The sequence below is a fragment of the Oncorhynchus mykiss genome, chromosome 26 (genome assembly GCF_057628025.1).
Source record: "Oncorhynchus mykiss isolate SJ-2025 chromosome 26, ASM5762802v1, whole genome shotgun sequence".
NCBI classification, from domain to species: Eukaryota; Metazoa; Chordata; class Actinopteri; order Salmoniformes; family Salmonidae; genus Oncorhynchus; species Oncorhynchus mykiss.
Window position 1 is genome coordinate 5,451,151 of NC_143047.1, and position 22,992 is coordinate 5,474,142.

Sequence of the window (22,992 nt, forward strand, 5' to 3'; positions counted from 1 at the left end):
ACTACTTTTGACCAGGGCCCATCTTCCAAGGTAAGAGGAAAATAAAGGTTCATGATATTTTGGTGAATTGAAGCTACACTCTTAGAAAAAAGGGTTCCAAAAGGGTTCTTCAGCTGTCCCCATAGGAAAACCCTTTTGGGTTCCATGTAGAACTCACTGCGGAAAGGGTTCTACTTGGAACCAGAAGGGTTATACCTGGAACCAAAGGGTTCTTTAAAGGGTTATCCTATGGGGACAGAAGAATAAACGTTTTAGGTTCTAGATAGCACCTTTTTGTATGAATTGAACAAACGCAAAAGACGGGATGAAAAAAGAGGTCTTCCAAACTTTTAAAGAACGGTGGATTGACAGTGATTAATTATAATGAATGCCAAAACAAGCCAGAAGAAAGATAGTGGGTGAGGAAAAGACTTCCATCAAGAGAGAGATGGAAGGATGACCAACCAATAAAGTGTAAAGGTAAGGAGGCTCTAAAGCTATGATATTCACTGTCCCTCCTTGATGGTTGCCAAACTACTGGTTAAAATGTTTATATTTTAATTATTAACTGTTTGGAGTTGTTTGGATACCTACAATAAGACCTAGTGTGTAAAGTGTGTGCTCAAAGTATTATCTTCAAAAAATGTGGATGTTTATTGTCTCTGTTCATCTCTTGCCCCTTCTCCCTCTCATATTTCTCCAAACAGAGGGTGGCCACGGCCTCTCCAGCCCATCAGGTCAAACTGACCTCACATGGCAAAGGTATGAACAAGACAAGGTACACTTACAGTAACTTGACACCTCTGTCTGCCACAGACCTATATTACACTGCCATAGTAATGACCGTAAAACACAAGAGCTTTCTTCTGAGAGAAACCTAACTTTACTTGCCCTCTTCCCCCCCAAACCCCTCTCCAGGTCTGTCCATCCTTGGTCCCACTGAGGATAAGAACCGGTAGCTTGGTCCCAGATCTGTTTGTGCTATCATGTCAACTCCTTGTCATACCAAACATGACAAGGAGTGGCATGATGGCACAAACAAACTCAGGCTAAAGTACCAGTCTCATGTAGCGGATGTCAGCTAGCTTGATGAAACCCTTATTGGGTAAATAGACAATGCCAACAGGTGAATGCAGAGGTAAGAGTGGATTACTCAGACATACAAAGAAATGCACTTAACTGTCTTCACTATTTTTGACACAAACTGTCTTTGACAGTCAACTGGATGTTCTGGTGCCTCTCAGGCATTTCAAAATATTGATTGGGGACCTCCTTGCTGAGGAATGTGATGGTTTTACTTGAATATTTGTATTATTATTGTACACTGCTCAAAAAAATAAAGGGACCACTTAAACAACACAATGTAACTCCAAGTCAATCACAATTCCGTGAAATCAAACTGGATGCTGTAGTCCAGGTCTGGGAGGAGATACCTCAGGAGACCATCCGCCACCTCATCAGGAGCATGCCCAGGCGTTGTAGGGAGGTCACACAGGCACGTGGAGGCCACACACACTACTGAGCCTCATTTTGACTTGTTTTAAGGACATTACATCAAAGTTGGATCAGCCTGTAGTGTGGTTTTCCACTTTAATTTTGAGTGTGACTCCAAATCCAGACCTCCATGGGTTGATAAATTTGATTTCCATTGATAATTTTTGTGTGATTTTGTTGTCAGCACATTCAACTATGTAAAGAAAAAAGTATTTAATAAGAATATTTCATTCTTTCAGATCTAGGATGTGTTATTTTAGTGAGCAGTGTATATTATTTAGCATTTTATAAATTGTGTATCAGGGCTCCCTTGCAAAAAGAGACCTTGGTCTCAATAGTGACTCCCTGTTAAAAGTTTAATAAATACATAGCATTGACATATAATTCTCATGAATCATACTAACTAGTATGATCATAAAATGTCCCTTTTTATTTTCAACCTTATTATTTTCTCACCATTTTCTATAATACATTCTTGTGTGCATCATATGAATAAAAATGCATTACTTAGCACCAAATGTTTGTGTGAGTCAAAATTATGGCCCGACCAAGTCCAATGTTTTTTGGACCAAAATGCAGATGTGGCACTGACGTTATCTACAGGAAACTTTGCAGACATCGATTACAAGTAGCAAATGTTGCTTGCACAGTTTGTTTTCCAAGGACCACACTGAAAAAGGGTTGTTTCATGTTTTCATGCATCATCATGTGCACTTTTAAGCTGTATATATTTTTAGATATATTTTTTTCCATAAATAAATCAAGCTCGCATGCACACACACACACACCTCCCTTTCCAAGTTCTCCCAAGGCAGAACAACTTCTATCTATTCCACCCAACACTGCAGTAATGTGCACGGCAGCAGCATTTCAATCTAGTCTCCCTATCTCCCACTTTCTACATAACTCACTTTTTCAACCCTCCTTTCTTTCTGTCTAAGAAGAGGTGGATAGGTAGAGGAGGTGTAGTCAGGCAGTGTCAGGGGGTCGTATATCCTGAGCACCTGTCTGAGCAGTACATAAAGCAGGCATGGGGAATTACACCCTGATGTCTGCCTGATGCAGCTCAGCTCCTCAAGGACCTTCAGCACTAAAACATAGGGGGAGAAAGAAAGTCAGAGTTGGAGAGAAAGTGAAATAGAGAGATAATTTAATCAGTAAGAGGCACAAGAAGAAGACAGAAGTGTTATGGCAGGACACAGGGCACAGAGAGGACACTAGAGTTAAAGGGACGGAAGAAAGTAAATCGCTGGCCTATTGAAATCCGCAGCAAACTCCCACCCAAGTTTGAGGTCTTCTGATTGGTCCGGGACACAGATAACCAGGCCACCGTTTCATCTATAGGATCATGGGACATCCTTACACAAAGTATGCCCACAATTTCTCGAGCAAACAAAAAAGTAGGCAACTAAAACAATATTGGGGGAAAAATCCGTAACCCTATGAAAATCCCACCTCATCCATTTCCTAGTCATACAAATCAAATGCGCATGATAAACAATGTTGCGTTTAATTTATTAACCTGCCAGCTCCGAGTAGTTCTCATGTGATGTTTTGTTCCGGCCCACTGTGTGCTGTTTTTCTCTCTCTAAACACCAACATCTCTTTGTGTGTGTGTGTGTGTTGACTCTCATCATCCTGTGGTTAATTACTGCACTCATACAAACACATCTCATAAGCTTCTGTCTCGCCACAGATAAATTCCCAGACACATGGAATGGAGAGACATTGGCGTTGATGCAGGTCAGGTTGTGTTTCTCATCCCTCGTTTTAAATCAGGTTTGTCTCTTTGACAGCATTCTGTAAAAGAAATAGGGACAGAAGTGTGTGTGTGAAGGAAGGAAATGTGGGAGTGTGTGTCTTCAGGGTGACTTTGAGACGTTTGCCCTCACTGCACAGGACCACAGGGGAATGGCTGGTGTGTGTGCACACGCTGAGATGCATATGTGTGTGTGTGTGTGTGTGTGTGTGTATGTGTGTGTGTGTGTGTGTGTGAGTGTATTAGTTATAAAGCAGGCTATAGAGGTGAAAGGCAGCCAGTTAATGTTGTTAAAAACTCAATTTCGGCTTTAACATCCCGAGAGGAGCACTGGGACTGCCAAGGTGCTGGGGTGGAGCGAACGAGTTTCACCACTACATCAATAACCACCCCCTCTATCTTTTAAACTATTTTTATTTATGAATTCCTTCTCACTTCCCAAAGTCTCTCTTACACGCTCTCCATCCTCACTTCTTAACTCTTCTTAATCTGGTTCTCTTACACTTAAACTCCTCCACCTGCTTCTCTTCTTTCTACGAGGCCCCTTTCCCTCTATCCTCTTAACTCTCTTGTCACTCTTTAATTCTCACCTCTTTACTCTCTTTTCCCCTCTTAAAACAAAACTTATTAGTTTACCCTGGATCCATCCTAAATGGCACCCTAATTCCCTATGATAGTGCCCTGAAAGTATTCTGACCAGTTGACTTTTTCAACATTTTGTTACGTTACAGCCTTATTCTAAAATTGATTAAATACTATTATTTTTCTCATCAATCTACACACAATACCCAATAATGACGAAGCGAAAACACGTTTTTAGAATATTTTGCAAATGTATAAAGTACAAAAATATAAATACCTTTTTTACATACTGTAAGTATTCAGACCCTTTGCTATGAGACTCTAAATTGTGCTCAGGTGCATCCTGTTTCCATTGATCATCCAAAAACCAAGCCATGAGCTCAAAAAAATTGTCAGAGAGCTCCGGGACAGGATTGTGTCGAGGTATAGATCCGGGAAGTGTAACAAAACATTTCTGCAGCATTGAAGGTCCCCAAGAACACAGTGGCCTCCATCACAGTGGCCTCCAGAACCCAATGGTCACTTTGACAGAGCACCAGAGGTCCTCTGTGGAGATGGGAGAACAGTCCAGAAAGACAACCATCTCTGCAGCACTACACCACTCAGGCCTTTATGGTAGAGTGGCCAGACGGAAGCCACTCCTCAGTAAAAGGCACATGACAGCTCGCTTGGAATTTGCCAAAAAGGCACATAAAGGACTCTCAGACCATGAGAAACAAAATTCTCTGGTCTGATGAAAACAAGATTGAACTATTTTTTGCTTGAATGCCAAGAATCACATCTGGAGGAAACCTGTCACCATCCCTACGGTGAAGCATTGTGGTGGCAGCATCATGCTGTGGGGATGTTTTTCACTGGCAGGAACTGGGAGACTAGTCAGGATCGAGGGAAAGATGAACAGAGTAAAGTACAGAGAGATCCTTGATGAAAATCTGCTCCAGAGTGCTCAGGACCTCAGACTGGGGTTAAGGTTCACCTTCCAACAGGACAACGACCATAAGCACACAGCCAAGACAATGCAGCAGTGGCTTCGGGACAAGTCTCTGAATGTCCTTGAGTGGCCCAGCCAGAGGCAGGACTTGAACCTGATCGAACATCTGAGAGACCTGAAAATAGCTGTGCAGCGACGCTCCCCATCCAACCTGAAAGAGAAGAATGTGCCAAGCTTGTAGGATCATACCCAAGATGACGAGGCTGTAATCGCTGCCAAAGGTGCTTCAACAAAGTACTGAGTAAAGGGTCTGAATACTTATATAAATGTGATATTTATGTTTTTGCCCAAAAATTCATTTTGGGATATTGTGTAGATTGAGGGGGGAAACTATTTAACGTAACATAACAAAATCTGGAAAAAGTCAAGGGGTCTGAATAGTTTCTGAATGCTTTGTATAGGGGAATAGGGTGCCACTTGGGATGAAGGCCATCTCTCTCTCTACGAGGTCAGTACCATTACCCTTCCAGTCTTTAGAGACTCTAATTGTCTTCTGTATTGACTATTGGGTGTTGATTCCTGATTTTTGTGGGATAGAAATTGATTCCACCGGGTGTGTGTTAGGGATGTGACAAATGGAAAAACAATACTAACGTTTAAACAGCTATTTTTTTTAATCGGTTTTCCGTTAAAACAATAAGCAAAATTCATAAAATTCCATGTGAACTCAAAATGTAGCTGCGCCGCTGTCAGCAATGGTTTGGGTGTCATGGTGCGTCCCTTTCAAATGGTTAAGCACTGCACCTGTACTACCATTACCGTACCTCAATTCCACCTCATTTAACTCATTTAACAAAGTATTGCCATACAGGACTTCGTTCATATTGTCGCTTGCCTTTCTCTGCCCCCACTGTTAACGATGATGCCGTAGTGGTGAAGAGTAGACTCCAAAATAATTGATCCCTTGACTTCTTGCACGTCAAGATTAGATTCCACTAGGAAGATTAATTATCTTTGTAACGGAGGAGACTGATTAGTTGCCGCACTTCCAAGAACACAAACCCTTGCATCTTTCATAGCGTGCTAGCAAAGGAGGGAGAGCTGGGAGGGGCACAGTATAGGCAGGTCGGTCACCGGAGACAGTTAGAACCATGCACTATGAAAAACTGTATCTCGCAATGGAATACTGTATGGAGAGCGCGAGAGAGCGAGTGAGAGAGAGATGAATGGAGAGCTTGAGAGAGAGATAATCCCACCACCATTGATGTGGAGCTGGCTTGCAGTCAAATGGCACACAAATGGCACTCCTTTTTCTATGCTCTGAGCTGAGAGAGGAATGGCAGGACTAACGTATTTCTTGCCACTTCCACTCTCTGTCTGTGTGCCAAATGTCCCCCTAATTCCGCTTTTTGGGGTATATACGCTCCCTCATGGGGTACTATAGACACACACCTCGAACATTTCATGTATGTTTTATCTGTCCATTCTGTGAGACATTTAGCTTGTGATTTTGTTTGTAATGTTACCTCCATAACACTGTAATTGCCCACATATAACATATTTCTAGTTGAGTTGCTTTATGTTGAGAGTGTTTAGCATGCAGGGCAGGTCCCAATCCACCAGTGGTGAGTAATAACAGAGGTAGGTGTGTGTAGCTCATTTCAGCAGTAGTGAGTGTCGCGATAATAGTGAGCTATGTGTGTGCACGTGTGTGCGTGTGTGTGTGTGTGTGTAGGGCCCATTCCAGTAGTAGTGAGTGATCACAGCCTAACTCGGGGGTCTCATCACTCTGCTAACGGATGCCTGAGGAGAGCGGGTAAGTCCGCTAACGCCAAATACAGAGAGCATTGAGCTAAAACCTCATTCACCTTTGGGCTGGAAGGCAGTTGTGTGTGTCTGCTTGTTTTATAGAACGAAATGTGCATGCAAGAGGCCAGCAGGACATGCGCGTGTATCCAGAGCGTTGATGGATACAGAAGCACTACCAGAGCACTGTAGATTGTACCAAACGGATTTACTCTTCAATAAGAATACATTAAGAAAAAAATAGAACAGTCACTACACGCTCACTCGCCCACCCACTCCCACACACCAACAGTGTGCATATGGCAGTGGCTGCTGTTATGAGTTGGTACAGACTGTCAGCAGATGCTAGTCGACCTTTCTACACACTCTGCAGGGTCTTAACCCATTTCAACACTGCAGTGTCTTAGCCCGTTCTAAAACGGAGGTGTCTCAACACATTTTACTGCTAATGTCTCAACACATTTTAACACACCACAGTGTCAAAACACATTTCAACACCCTGCAATGTCTTAACACGTACGGATGTTTTACAATTTCTGGCAATGGTTTAATGTGCCTGCTTTTATGGGTGGGGGGGGGGGGGGTTGTCGGCCAAAAGCAGTCTACACTGGGTAACGGACACACTGCTGCTCCGCACCGTCTTTACACATTTCAACACTGTAGTGTCTCAACTTATTCAAAAGGCATTTTAATCACCCAGAATAGTTAAGGAAAAACACATTCTAAAGCAGGACTGGCACTTAACTGACAGACGCATTGTGAATGCTGCGTTAATGTTACGGGGGTGTCAGTGGGATGACAGTCAACATGACTGTGGCTCTGGCCAGGGCTGAGTGGTTACTCAGGGACAGTGGATGTCCAGTCCCCATACAGACAATTCATTACATTGGCCTCCTATTCGATGGCAGTGGGGGAAGACTGGACAGCACGGAGCTACGGTCTCATCCATCCCAACATCACTGGACACATCCCTGATTCTCATTACGATAACGCACACAGGCCATCACATACAACACACAGACCATCTTTCATGAAGTATAGTACTGTATATACACAAAAGCACATGTACTCAATGTACACACACACAATCGTTCACAACACTGTACACGCTCACACCATTGTTCACAATGTAATGTACTGTACATGTGCACACACACACACACACACACACAAACACACACCATAATTCACATCATACACTTGCATTCACTACTTACACACAGCTTTATACATGTCACATCTGTAACAGCATCACTTCATGAAATAATATTTTAATTGGCTTAGTTAAATGTTTTTACTTTATCTGTTTTGTTCAGTTATAAACGTTATTTGTATCAGTACGCGAGTGCTTGAGGTAAGCTATCAGATAAAGTTCAACATGATGACTGACTGTTTTGATATCGCTCGGTCTCTCTATAGGTGACAGATAACTAGTGTTGCACAGCCTGACTACATCAGCACCACAGGAAGATTACCTGGCTCTCAGTAGGATGTTCGAGGAAGATCTGGTGTAAAAAATATCACAGGTGACAGCTGGGTGTGCATGCAGTGCAACCACAATAGACACAGACAGACATGTCCATACAAGCACAAACATGAAGGTCCATGTGCACGCACGCCCACAGGTCCCCAACAGCACGCACAATCACACACATTCAGGAAACCAGTGCTGTCTGGGAAACTGACCTACTTGTCCATTAATGGGATTTTCAAGCAGGAATACTGTCTGTTTTCAAAGCCTCTTGGTGACCTGTGGCGACGTGGAGAACATCACCTGTGATTCAAAAGCAGAAAACGTTATTTAGTCTTGGGCAACGGCAATCAACATGATGTACATGAAGTTACAACAGTGAGGAATAGCAACTAGTTCCATTGTGACACTTCTATTTCTGTGGCTCATCTAATAATTCCACAACTGCAGTAGAACATTAACCGGTCCCACACTCTTAAACCTACTAAACCCATCTCGTACAGTGGCAAGAAAAGGTATGCGAACCCTTTGGAATTACCTGGATGTCTGCATAAATTGGTCATCAAATTTGATCTGATCACCTACAGTTGAAGTCAGAAGTTTACATACATTTTGACTGTGCCTTTAAACAGCTTGGACAATTCCAGAAAATTATGTAATGGCTTTAGAAGCTTCTGATAGGCTAATTGACATCATTTGAGTCAACTGGAGATGTACCTGTGGATGTATTTCAAGGCCTACCTTCAAACTTGGTGCCTCTTTGCTTGACATCATGGGAAAATCAAAAGAAATCAGCCAAGACCTCAGAAAAAAAAATTGTAGACCTCCAAAAGTCTGGTTCATCCTTGGGAGCAATTTCCAAACGCCTGAAGGTACCACGTTCATCAGTACAAACAATAGGACGCAAGTATAAACACCAGTCATACCTCTCAGGAAGGAGACGCGTTCTGTCTCTTAGAGGTGAACGTACTTTGGTACGAAATGTGCAAATCAATACCAGAACAACAGCAAAGGATCTTGTGAAGATGCTGGAGGAAACAGGTACAAAAGTATCTATATCCACAGTAAAATTAGTCCTATATTGACATTACCTGAAAGGCCGCTCAGCGAGGAAGAAGCCACTGATCCAAAACCACCATAAACAAGCCAGACTATGGTTTGGTCTGGTCTGATGCTTGCAAGCTGAAGAACACCAATGAGCATCATGGTTTGGGGCTGCTTTGCTGCTTCAGGGCCTGGACAGCTTGCTATCATCGACGGAAAAATGTATTCCCAAGTTTCTCAAGACATTTTGCAGGAGAATGTTAGGCTCTGTCCACCAATTGAATCTCAACAGAAGTTGGGTGATGCAACAGGACAACGACTCAAAACACAGAAGTAAATCAACAACAGAATGGCTTCAACATAAGAAAATATGCCTTCTGGAGTGGCCCAGTCATAGTCCTGACCTCAACCCGATTGAGATGCTGTGGCATGAACTCAAGAGAGTAGTTCACACCAGACATCCTAAGAATATTGCTGAACTGAAACAGTTTTGTAAAGAGGAATGGTCCAAAATTCCTCCTCACCGTTGTGCAGGTCTGATCCGCAACTACAGAAAACATTTGGTTGAGGTTATTGCTGCCAAAGGAGGGTCAACCAGTTATTAAATCCAAGGGTTCACATACTTTTTCAACCCTGCCCTGTGAATGTTTACACGGTGTGTTCAATAAAGACATGAAAATGTATAATTGTTTGTGTGATATTAGTTTAAGCAGACTGTGTTTGTCTATTGTTGTGACTTAGATTACGTTGAAATCAAATTGTATGACCATTTTATGTGGAAATACAGGTATTTCCAAAGGGTTCACATACTTTTTCTTGCCACTGTAATTCTGTACTTCTATCCTACTCATAGTCTTCTAAAGACGAGGTATTTCATTCACACACATAACCTTAGTTCCCATTACAAGTGGTGTAGCATTACATCTCAGCAGTTATGCTCAAATGGCAAGTCAAATAGGACGTGTAATTAAAGGACGTCGGCACGTCGCTCGCGGAGCTTGGCATTGGTTTTTCCGAGTGGCTGGCTCCAGTGGGTGCTTACATCAGCAATCAGGAAATGCACCGGCGTCGATTGCCTCCCAAGGACGTGGGGAATGCCAAAGCGTGAATATAATTGGGTTGCCATTAAAAGGAAGGGCCGCCACATGCTGCTTACCTTGTTGCCGCAGAATCTGTCGAAGAAAATGTCATAGTAGCCCACGATGGCCTGGAAATGAAATATGAGAGGGTTGTTAGAATGTGACATTACAACAACCCCTGGGGGCCTGTTCCAAATGGCACCCTATTCCCTACATAGTGCACTACTTTTGACCTATGGGCCCTGGTCAAAAGTAGTGCACTATATGGGTCATTCTACAGAAGTGGTTTAAATTGTTTGAAAACAAATAAGTCACCAGCTTAGGACATTTATTTAAATCATGACATTCATTCCAAGACAATAACAAACATAGTAAAAATCATTGTTTATACATGGTATTCGGAAAGTATTTAGACCCCTTGATTTTTCCACAATTTGTTATGTTACAGCCTTATTCTAAAATGGATTTAAACAGGGTTTTTTTCTCCTCATCAATCTACACACAATACCCCATAATGACAAAGCAAAAACAGGTTTTCATAAATTTTTGCTAACAAAAAATAAATAAATCTGATATATCACATTTACATAAGTATTCAGATCTTTTACTCAGTACTTTGTTGAAGCACCTTTGGCAGCGATTACAGCCTCGTCTTCTTGGGTATGATGCTACAAGCTTGGCACACCTTTATTTGGGGCGTTTCTCCCATTCTTCTCTGTCAGGTTGGATGGAGAGCTATTTTCAGGTCTCTCAGATGTTTGATCAGGTTCAAGGCCTGCCTCTGGCTGGGCCACTCAAGGACATTGAGACTTGTCCCGAAGCCACTTCTGCATTGTCTTAGCTGTGTGCTTACGGTTGTTGTCTTATTGGAAGGTGAACCTTCACCCCAGTCTGAGGTCCTGAACGCTCGGTACTTTGCTCGGCTCATCTTTTCCTCAATCCTGACTAGTCTCCCAGCCCCTGCTGGTGGAAAACATCCCCACAGCATGATGCTGCCACCACAATGCTTCACCGTAGGGATGGTGCCAGGTTTCCTCCAGATGTGATTCATGGCATAGACCAATGTTTCTTGTGGCCCGATAGTCCTTTAGGTGCCTTTTGGCAAAATACAAGTGGGCTCTCATGTGTCTTTTAGTGAGGAGTGGCTTCCATCTGGCCATTCTACCATAAAGGCCTGATTGGTGTAGTGCTGTAGAGATGGTTGTCCTTCTGGAATGTTTTCCCATCTCCACAGAGGAACTCTGGAGCTCTATCAGAGTGACATTCGGGTTCTTGGTCACCTCCCTGACCAAGGCTCTACTCCCCCGATTGCTCAGTTTGGCCGGGCGGCCAGTCTTGGTGGTTCCAAACTTCTTCCATTTTAGAATGATGGAGGCCACTGTGTTCTTGGGGACCTTCAATGCTGCAAAAATGTTTTGATACCCTCCCCCGGATATATGCCTTGACACAATCCTGTCCCGGAGCTCTACGGACAATATCTTCAACGTCATGGCTTGTTTTCTTCTCTGACATGCACTGTCAACTGTGGGACCTTATATAGACAGGTGTTTGCCTTTCCAAATCATGTCCAATATATTGAGCACCTGAGCTCAACAGGATGCACCTGAGTCTTATAGCAAAGGGTCTGAATCCTCATGTATATAAGGTATTTGTTTTAATACATTTGTAAAAACCTGTTTTCGCTTTGTCATTATTGGGTATTGTGTGTAGATTGAAATTATTTAATACATTTTAGAATAAGGATGTAACGTAACAAAAAGTGGAAAAAGTCAAGGGGTCTGAATATTTTCATAATACACTGTATACCCATCCTATTGATGTATATATATTTTTTAAATAAAACAATTATGTTTTCTGAATTTTTTAACACTATTTCAGTTGACCATGTTGACCTAGTTAGTCAATTTTGTTTCGTTTTTTGTTTCTCTGAAAAGTTTTATCCCCACTTTGGATGTTATAACTGAAACATTAAAAGACTGTAGAATGAATGTGCCTTAAAACTTCTTACGGCTGAGATCCCGTTAACGGGATCAACTTGACAACAGCCAGTGAAAGTGCAGGGCGCCAAATTCAAACAACAGAAATTTCATCATTAAAATTCCTCAAATATACAAGTATTTTACACCATTTTAAAGATAAACTTGTTGTGAATCCCACCACAGTGTCCGATTTCAAAAAGGCTTTACGACGAAAGCACAATATCTGATTATGTTAGGTCAGTATCTAGACACAGAAAAACACAGCCATTTTTCCAGCCATAGAGAGGAGTCACAAAGAGCAGAAATAGAGATAAAATGAATCACTAACCTTTGATGATCTTCATCAGATGACACTCATAGGACTTCATGTTACACAACACATGTATGTTTTGTTCGATAAAGTTCATTATTATATCCAAAAATCTTAGTTTACATTGGCGGGTTACATTCAGTAATGTTTTGCCTCCAAAACAGCCAGTGATTGCAGAGAGCCACATCAATTTACAGAAATACTCATAATAAACATTGATAAAAACTACAAGTGTTTTACATGAAACTTTAGATAAACCTCTCCTTAATGCAACCGCTGTGTCAGATTTTTAAAAAACTTTACGGGAAATGGCACACCATGCAATAATCTGAGTACGGTGCTCAGACACAAGCCATACAGGTACCCGCAATGTTGTGGAGTCAACAGAAGTCAGAAATAGAATTATAAATATTCACTTACCTTTGATGATCTTCATCAGAATGCACTCACAGGAATCCCAGTTCCACAATAAATGTTTGTTTTGTTCGATAAAGTCCATAATTTGTCCAAATACCTCCTTTTTGTTCGCGCCTCGTGGCACTCTGCCAGACCCCTGACTCAATCAGCTCTCATTCCCTCATCCTTTACAGTAGAAGCCTGAAACAAGGTTCTAAAGACTGTTGACATCTAGTGGAAGTCTTAGGAAGTGCAATATGACCCCATAGACACTGTATATTGGATAGGCAAACCTACAAACCTCAGATTTCCCACTTCCTGGTTGGATTTTTTTCTCAGGTTTTTGCCTGCCATATGAGTTCTGTTATACTCACAGATATCAATCAAACAGTTTTAGAAACTTCAGAGTGTTTTCTATCCAAATCTACTAATAATATGCATATCTTAGCTTCTGGACCAGAGTAGCAGGCAGTTTACTCTGGGCACCTTATTCATCCAAGCTACTCATTACTGCCCCCAGCCACAAAAGGTTAAGCCACACACCGACATCATGGCCATATTGGTCTGTCTGCCAACATTTTGAAGAAAATGAGTTAACTAGTTAGTTAATCGTCATGTATGGTTTTGGGACAACAATATACATTTTTGTGGATGTACAATTATCCATAGGTAGAGCTAGCTAGCCATATGCTAGCTATGGGGATACATTAATGTCCAAAATAAGTGTAAATTGTCAAATTCACAACTGTAAAAATGTGCTTAGTTTCGGTTATTAACATGATTATTTTGGTTATTGAGTCTTGATTGTTAATCCACTGCATTTCTTTACATTTATTGAAGAAAAAAACAGTTTAGTATACAGTGGACAAGGTCCTGAGCTTAATCCCTCCCCCCACAAAGGTTACACAGTGAACGACAGTGCGCGAAAAGCTTGGTCTGTGAATACAGGGAAATGTGGCCATGGAGCCTGACGGTGAAACGCTGAAAAGACTCTCATATAGACTCATACAACAATATATAACAGACAAGTTCTAATTGTTCTCATGGTTTTCATTTGTTCTTACAGTCACATGTAACTGGCTCGACTAGAAATGATTTTAAGGACGTTATAAAATTGTTTTGTCACAGTGCTGATCTTAATAAGTTGTCCTTTGTGTTACGACTTGCAGTAAATTGCACTGAATCAATGTTGAAACTTACAAGACATGCAGTCTTCTGTTTATTCAATTCAATGCTAACAATTGGACATTGGTTTGTCCTTCCTAATAAATGGGAACAATTCACGTTTTTTATATACATGACAGATGAAAGGTGAAACCCAAGTAGGCCACATTCTGTAGAGTAAAATCCTGAAGCATCTGGTGCGGGCTTCCACCCACCACAAAATATGGTGATAAGAGGAAGTCTAGTGGCAGGCAGAGCAAGACGAAACTGGGCCGAAATTATGCAAATGTTGTCATAAATGAAACATCCAATCTCAATACAGTTTTCTGTTCCCAAAACTACAATGTTACAAACAGTTTTGTAGAATTGATCCTTTGCTAAAGTTTTTTAAAATGACATTGTTTGAAGAAGTGCAGGAGTGAATTTGAATTATGCACACACACACTTCAGAGAGTAGTCATTCCACAATGGAAATATGCAAATAGATGCTAAAACATGCTTATAGCTCGTGCTTGGCTTTGCCCACCTCCTTGCTTGTTCTGTCCACTGTGCTCCATTGGCTCCCATTGTAAACAACGCTGCTGTCCTGTTTTTAGGTTAGTTATCATAATCTTTGGTTGCATGTTGTGGAACTCAAGTACAATAGGCTGTGTATGTTACAGATAGATCAGTGTATGAGGAAACAACCAATGAACTGGACTGTTATTCTCTTTTCAAGTGATTTAAAAATATTCAGTGCCTTGCGAAAGTATCCGGCCCCCTTGAACTTTGCGACCTTTTGCCACATTTCAGGCTTCAAACATAAAGATATAAAACTGTATTTTTTTGTGAAGAATCAACAACAAGTGGGACACAATCATGAAGTGGAACGACATTTATTGGATATTTCAAACTTTTTTAACAAATCAAAAACTGAAAAATTGGGCGTGCAAAATTATTCAGCCCCCTTAAATTAATACTTTGTAGCGCCACCTTTTGCTGCGATTACAGCTGTAAGTCGCTTGGGGTATGTCTCTATCAGTTTTGCACATCGAGAGACTGAATTTTTTTCCCATTCCTCCTTGAAAAACAGCTCGAGCTCAGTGAGGTTGGATGGAGAGCATTTGTGAACAGCGGTTTCAGTTCTTTCCACAGATTCTCGATTGGATTCAGGTCTGGACTTTGACTTGGCCATTCTAACACCTGGATATGTTTATTTTTGAACCATTCCATTGTAGATTTTGCTTTATGTTTTGGATCATTGTCTTGTTGGAAGACAAATCTCTGTCCCAGTCTCAGGTCTTTTGCCGAATCCATCAGGTTTTCTTCCAGAATGGTCCTGTTTTTGGCTCCATCCATCTTCCCATCTATTTTAACCATCTTCCCTGTCCCTGCTGAAGAAAAGCAGGCCCAAACCATGATGCTGCCACCACCATGTTTGACAGTGGGGATCGTGTTCAGGGTGATGAGCTGTGTTGCTTTTACGCCAAACATTGCGCCAACAACGTTTTGCATTGTTGCCAAAAAGTTCAATTTTGGTTTCATCTGACCAGAGCACCTTCTTCCACATGTTTGGTGTCTCCCAGGTGGCTTGCGGCAAACTTTAAACAACACTTTTTATGGATATCTTTAAGAAATGGCTTTCTTCTTGCCACTCTTCCATAAAAGCCAGATTTGTGCAATATACGACTGATTGTTGTCCTATGGACAGAGTCTCCCACCTCAGCTGTAGATCTCTGCAGTTCATCCAGAGTGATCATGGGCCTCTTGGCTGCATCTCTGATCATATACTGTACTCTATATCATCGACTGTATCCTTATGTAATACATGTATCACTAGCCACTTTAAACTATGCCACTTTGTTTACATACTCATCTCATTTGTACATACTGTACTCGATACCATCTACTGTATCTTGCCTATGCTGCTCTGTACCATCACTCATTCATATATCCTTATGTACATATTCTTTATCCCCTTACACTGTGTACAAGACAGTAGTTTTGGAATTGTTAGTTAGATTACTTGTTGGTTATTACTGCATTGTCGGAACTAGAAGCACAAGCATTTCGCTACACTCGCATTAACATCTGCTAACCATGTGTATGTGACAAATAAAATTTGATTTGATTTGGTTGATTTGATTTGATCAGTCTTCTCCTTGTATGAGCTGAAAGTTTAGAGGGACGGCCAGGTCTTGGTAGATTTGCAGTGGTCTGATACTCCTTCCATTTCAATATTATCGCTTGCACAGTGCTCCTTGGGATGTTTAAAGCTTGGGAAATCTTTTTGTATCCAAATCCGGCTTTAAACTTCTTCACAACAGTATCTCGGACCTGCCTGGTGTGTTCCTTGTTCTTCATGATGCTCTCTGCGCTTTTAACGGACCTCTGAGACTATCACAGTGCAGGTGCATTTATACGGAGACTTGATTACATACAGGTGGATTGTATTTATCATCATTAGTCATTTAGGTCAACATTGGATCATTCAGAGATCCTCACTGAACTTCTGGAGAGAGTTTGCTGCACTGAAAGTAAAGGGGCTGAATAATTTTGCACGCCCATTTTTTCAGTTTTTGATTTGTTAAAAAAGTTTGAAATATCCAATAAATGTTGTTCCACTTCATGATTGTGTCCCACTTGTTGTTGATTCTTCACAAATAAATACAGTTTTATATCTTTATGTTTGAAGCCTGAAATGTGGCAAAAGGTCGCAAAGTTCAAGGGGACCGAATACTTTCGCAAGGCACTGTATATATACATACATGTATTTCACCTTTATTTAACCAGGTAGGCCAGTTGAGAACAAGTCCTCATTTACAACTGCAACCTGGTTAAGATAAAGAAAAACAGTGCGGCACAAACAACAACAGAGTTACACATGGAATAAACAAAAGTACAGTCAATAACACAATAGGGGGAAAAAAGTCTATATACAGTGTGTGCAAATGGCGTGAGGAGGTAAGGCAATAAATAGGCCATAATAGGTGAAGCAATTACAATTTAGCAAATTAACACTGGAGTGATATATGTGCAAGTAGAAATACTGGTGTGCAAAAGATCAACAAAGTAAATAAAAACAATATGGCGATGAGGTAGGTAGATTGGATGGGCTATTTACAGCTGCAGAGATCAGTTAGCTGCTCAGACAGCTGTTGTTTAAAGTTAGTGAGGGAGATATGAGTCTCCAACTTCAGCGATTTTTGCAATTTGTTCCAGTCATTGGCAACAGAGAACTGGAAGGAAAGGAGGCCAGAGTAAGTGTTAGCTTTATGGATGACCCGTGAGATATACCTGCTGGAGCGAGTGCTACGGGTGGGTGGTGTTATTGTGACCAGTGACCTGAGATAAGGCATAGCTTTACCTAGCAAAGACTTATAGATGACCTGGAGCCAGTGGGTCTGGAGACAAAAATGTAGCCGAAGGCCAGCCGACGAGAGCATACAGGTCGCAGTGGTAGGTGGTATATGGGGCTTTGGTGTTAAAACGGATGGCACTGTGGTAGACTGCATCCAGTTTGCTGAGTAGAGTGTTGGAGGCTATTTTGTAAACGTCATCGCCGAAGTCGAGGATCGGTAGGATAGTCAATTTTATGAGGGTATGTTTGGCGGCGTGAGTAAATGAGGCTTTGTTGCGAAATAGGAAGCCGATTCTAGATTTAATTTTGAATTGGAGATGTTTAATATGAGTCTGGAAGGAGAGTTTACATTCTAGCCAGACACCTAGGTATTGGTAGTTATCCACATATTCCACAAGTCAGAACTGTCCAGAGTAGTGATGATAGTCGGGCGGGCGGGTGCAGACAGCGATCGGTTGAAAAGCATGCATTTAGTTTTCATGACCTGTGTTAACATTCCTTCCTCAGTAATGTCACACACACTAGACAAGCATATAAGCATTTCAAGGTCCTGGAAGTTGTAGACACACTATATATCTACATGTCCTAGCCTACGGACAACAAGGTTAAACCAAAATACATTATTTCTAGAGTGGGTGCTAAAACTTTGGCATCATTCCACTCCTACTGTGTGGGCAGTCATGGCTCACTGGTGAGGGAAAGTACTCAATAGAACTAGGTGTCCCCTCTCCGCAACCTCCCACCTAAAAACATGGAGCCTTAAATTTGGCTGAGTCAACACACGGTCCCATGTGGTACACCTCACCTCGCCTCACAAAACAAATGAATTACTTTTTGGCCGTCCCTGACAATACTGGGCATATTTTGCTGACCGGCTAAATCCGGTGTGTTGCACAAAATAAGCAATGTCGGCTTTTTGATGTGGTGGCTACTGGATCTAATTTCAAACAGAATAGACTAGGACTTAGCCCATGTATTGTAAAGTGAGAGCAATTTCATATGTGTGTGTGTGTGCATGTCTTATTGTTTGCATTACTCTTAAAAGGGTAGGCCTGTGTGTGTATTTATACAGTGCATTCGGAAAGTATTCAGACCACTGGACCTTTTCCACATTTTGTTAGGTTACAGCCTTATTCTAAAATGGACTAAATAAAACTTTCTTCAGTCTACACACAATACCCCATACTGACAAAGAAAACACAGGTTATCAATTTTTGCAAATTATAAAAAAAATATAAAACAGAAATACCTTATTTACAAAAGTATTCAGACCCTTTGCTATGAGACTCGAAATTGAGCTCAGGTGCATCCTGTTTCCATTGATCATCCTTGAGATGTTTCTACAACTTCAATGGAGTCCACCTGTTGTAAATTAAATTGATTGGACATGATTTGAAAAAGCACACTGTCTACATAAGAAACAAGATTCTCTGGTCTGATGATAACAATATTGACCTCTTTGGCCTGAATGCCAGGCGTCACGTCTGGAGGAAACCTGGCACCATCCCTAAAGTGAAGCATGGTGGTGGCAGTATCATGCTGTGGGGGTGTTTTTCAGCGGCAAGCACTGGGAGGCTAGGCGGGATCGAGGGAATGATGAATGGAGCAAATTAATGAGAGATCCTTGATGAAAACCTGCTCCAGGGCGCTCAGGACCTTAGACTGGAGTGAAGGTTCACCTTCCAACAGGACAACGACCCCAAGCACACAGCCAAGACAATGCAAGAGTGGCTTCGGGACAAGTCTCTGAATGATCTGCAGAGAAGAATGGAAGAAACTCCCCAAAAACAGGTGTGCCAATCTTGTAGCATAATACCCAAGAAGACTCGAGGCTGTAATCGCTGCCAAAGGTGCTTCAACAAAGTACTAAGTCAAGGGTCTGAATACTTATGTAAATGTGATATTTCATTATTCAATTTTTTTTATACATAAAAATGTCTAAAAACCTGTTTTTGCTTCATCATTATGGGGTATTATTTGTAGATTGATGAGGAGAAAACTGTTTAATCCATTTTAGAATAAGGCTGTAACGTAACAAAATGTGGAAAAAGTCTGAATACTTTCCGAATGCACCGTACATGTAATGCCGTGGGTATTCTTAAAAGGGTATGTGTGTACAGTATAGATGCATATTGCACAGCCATTTGTGAATAGAATATTTCGTAATCATACTATTTCTATGAATTCATGGTGGGCGTTTCAGTTCTAAGTAAATACATGACTGATCCTTTGAGCCTTAAGCTATAAACAAACACTTGAATGAAAAACAATTCACATAACTAAACAAATTGAAATCTCTCTCACACATACACACACGTCAGCCTGGAGGTGACTGTTTTCTGCAGATGTGGGAGGTAAAAATGACCCCCCCCCCCCCCCCCCCCCCGGGCCAGGTTTCCTCTTGTTTCTCCCCCAACTGAAGGAAGAGAGTCACTATCAATCTCTAGAGCACACTTGTAGTGGCAATGATGCAGAACTAATAGCTTTTAATCCTGACGCAGCTGACAACTTGGATGCCAGCTCTCGCAGACAAAGAGGACCAGAATCAATGCAATGAGAGAGAAAGAGCGAGAAAGGGGAGGGAGAAATAGACAGGAAAAGAGCATGGCCGAGAAGGAAAGCAGAGAGTGAAATAGAAAGACAGTGAGTGTGAAATAGTGGAGGAGTCATGATAGCTTACTTCTGAGAGGGTGGCGGTTGAACTTGGTTGGCCATGAAGCTAAAATATCCCTCAGGTACAGCAATCCTTGAAATGAGCAAGACCTTATCTTTAGTATTTACACCACACATCAGTATTAAAGGTATGTTTCAACACTACCCGCTCAGCTATTTCATAGCAAGAGTGAATGTGTGCCCAGAGAAAAGGAGGTTGGACACACAAACAAACAAATGGGGTTCCATACTTCATAATCACCGGACTACATGTTCCACACACTCCTCAACACCGCGTTCCACAATCAGCCTTTATCGATTCAGACAGGCGGGGCGGGAACCTAGCACTAGCTCTTGCACTGAGCCAGACTGGGAGAAACGGCCCAAAGTGGGAAAAAGGAGCATGTCAACCCAATGCAGTGCAATTATGGCTTTTAATGAACGCCACAGGAACGCTCAGTCGCAAGGTAATTGGGAAATTAAGCCTAATTGCTCGTCAGGCAGAGTGGATTCACCTCTCGCTGGTTTTCGAGGCAGAGATAACCCTCGCCTCTCGTCGCCAATAACAAAGCCTCACAAGAGGGATTGATTGTCTCCTCTGCATTGTTTTCAACTTTTTCGACACGAGAGAAAGTCCATTAAAACAATCCATCCATTAAAACAAACACCTCAGGTTTTGTTCTGTTTGGAAATGTCTGGTGAGTTGAGGGTTCAACGTTATAAAGTGTGAGATCACAGGTTGCATTGGCAGCACTGCTCTTACACGTACCCAAAAAGTCTCTAGAATACTTAACTTTAATAATCCTGACAAATACACTCTGCCTGAACAAAACAAATCAGCAACCTCTTAATACAGACAACTAAACCATAAACCTGATAAATATACTGTCTAAAACTACTAATGATGAATTGCTCAAGACAAACTACTAATACGTAGCCTAAACCTAATTTTGTTAACAAGACTGCTTTATTCCAGACCATAGGTTGCCCTTCATTCAACTGGATAAGAGGACTGCTGAAACTGAGCAGTGATTTAGACTAGGCAGGATAGTTGCAGTGAAGATCTGGAGCTCCATAAGAGAGAAACATTCATCTTGACAACTAAACTAGCCTTTATGATCCATCTTCAGCTCTGGAAGGGATTGAAAAACAACTACTCACTCAGAATATGATTACAAAAAACAAATGGTACTGTTTCAATTATATTTAAAACACCTACACATACTGTATTTCTGAATTTTTATTGTGTCAGTAAATACAGTAAAATGGAATGGAAGAATGAAAAACTGAAAAGGAAATGATTCCAAACTGGGAAAATAGGCTTAATTCCAGCTTAATCAGCTCAAAGTTTCACTACTGTAATGTGAAACACCAAAGACTGAAGCAGAGTACAGGCTTAGTTAACCATGGTGGGCAGCCAAAAATAAGACACCCACAAGGCTGCTACACAATAATACTACTGCCTACCCACCTCTGCATAGGTCAGAGAGATAGAGAGGGAGGGAGAGAAATTGGAGAGAAGAGAAGGTGGGAGAGAGGCCAGGAGGGAGTGAGAAAGGGGGACGTTGAATGAGAGAGAGGGAGGACCTACGGGGGGAAAAAACACAAACTGCGAAAACGGGACAAATCAAATGAGCGCTTTAATTTTCATCAGCGTTTAGCCTTCGGCCCGGGATCTGTCGGGGATAAGTGATGACAGCAGGCTTTTCGGCGGCCCACTCTGGAATGCCGCCGCACTCCGGACCCGGTTCCCAGGGAAGAGAGGGAGAAAATGTATAATTATCATCACGGATAACACCAACAGGGAGCAATTCATCATCACTCCCCTTTCACCCGACTGCGTGTCAGCACGCCACGTGGCTCGACCAGATACTATTATACAGCAGGGGGAGGGGGGGAGTGTGAAAGCAAGGGGGACAGGGGGAGTGGAAGGGGGGAAGGGAGGGAGGGCTAATATGCTTTTGATGGGGTTTATCCAGGCGTGGAGTCTTCCTCCACAGCTAACTCAAGGGAGGGTTAGTGTTAATGTACCCCTCCTCCTCTCCTCTCCACCCAGGCCCCAGTCAGTGCACTGCTTGCTGTGTTGTGCAGGCCACAGCGCACCTACCTCCCAACTCTACTCTCAGGCCTGCTCCCTTCTCCCACTGTTCCGCCGCAGTGCCTGCCAACACACACACACACACACACACACACACACACACGGTAGTTTAACCACATCGTGAGCGAGAGGTTGTGAGGCTTAGGGTGTGGGGTCCACAATAGAAATTACACGGGGTAGAGAGCAAGAAATGTGTGATTCCAGTGGCTCTCACACAAGCACTCAAATTCTGAAGTGAGTATCGAGGAGATTGAGCAGTTTCCATGGGTTTGCTTCCTGCTTTAATTTTTGCTTGTAAGCAGATAGATAGAATTATGGTCAGATTTGCCAAATGGAGGGTGAGGGAGAGCTTTGTAGATGTCTCTGTGTGTGAAGTAAAGGTGGTCTTGAGTTATTTTCCCTCTCTGGTTGCACATTTAACATGCTGGCAGAAATTAGGTAAAACGGATTTAAGATTCCCTACATTGAAGTCCCTGGCCACTAGGAGCGCCGCCTTACCACTTTCCTGTTAGTTTATGGCCGTATATAGATCATTGAGTGCGATCTTAGTGCCAGTGTCGGTTTGTGGTGGTAAATAGATAGCTATAGAATATAGATAATATAGATAACTTTCTAGGTAGATAGTGTGGTCTACAGCTATCATGAGATACCCTACCTTAGGAGAGCAAAACCTTGAGACTTCCTTAGATATCGTGCACCAGCTGTTGTTCACAAATATACATAGAACGCCACCCCTTGTCTTACCAGAGGCTGCTGTCCTATCCTGCCAGTACAGTGTATAACCCGCCAGAGGCATGTTTATTCATGTTGCCGTTCAGCAATGACTCTGTGAAATACAAGATTTTACAGTTTTTAATGTCCCATTTGTAGGATATAAGTGCTTTTAGATTGTCCATTTTATTATCCAG

The 22,992-nt window shown here is 42.0% G+C and overlaps 1 pseudogene; it reads right to left on the reverse strand.

Annotated features, from left to right (window-relative positions):
• LOC110506081 (protein arginine N-methyltransferase 3-like) overlaps window positions 1-22,992 on the reverse strand; it is a 118,783-nt pseudogene that overhangs the window by 18,376 nt on the left and 77,415 nt on the right.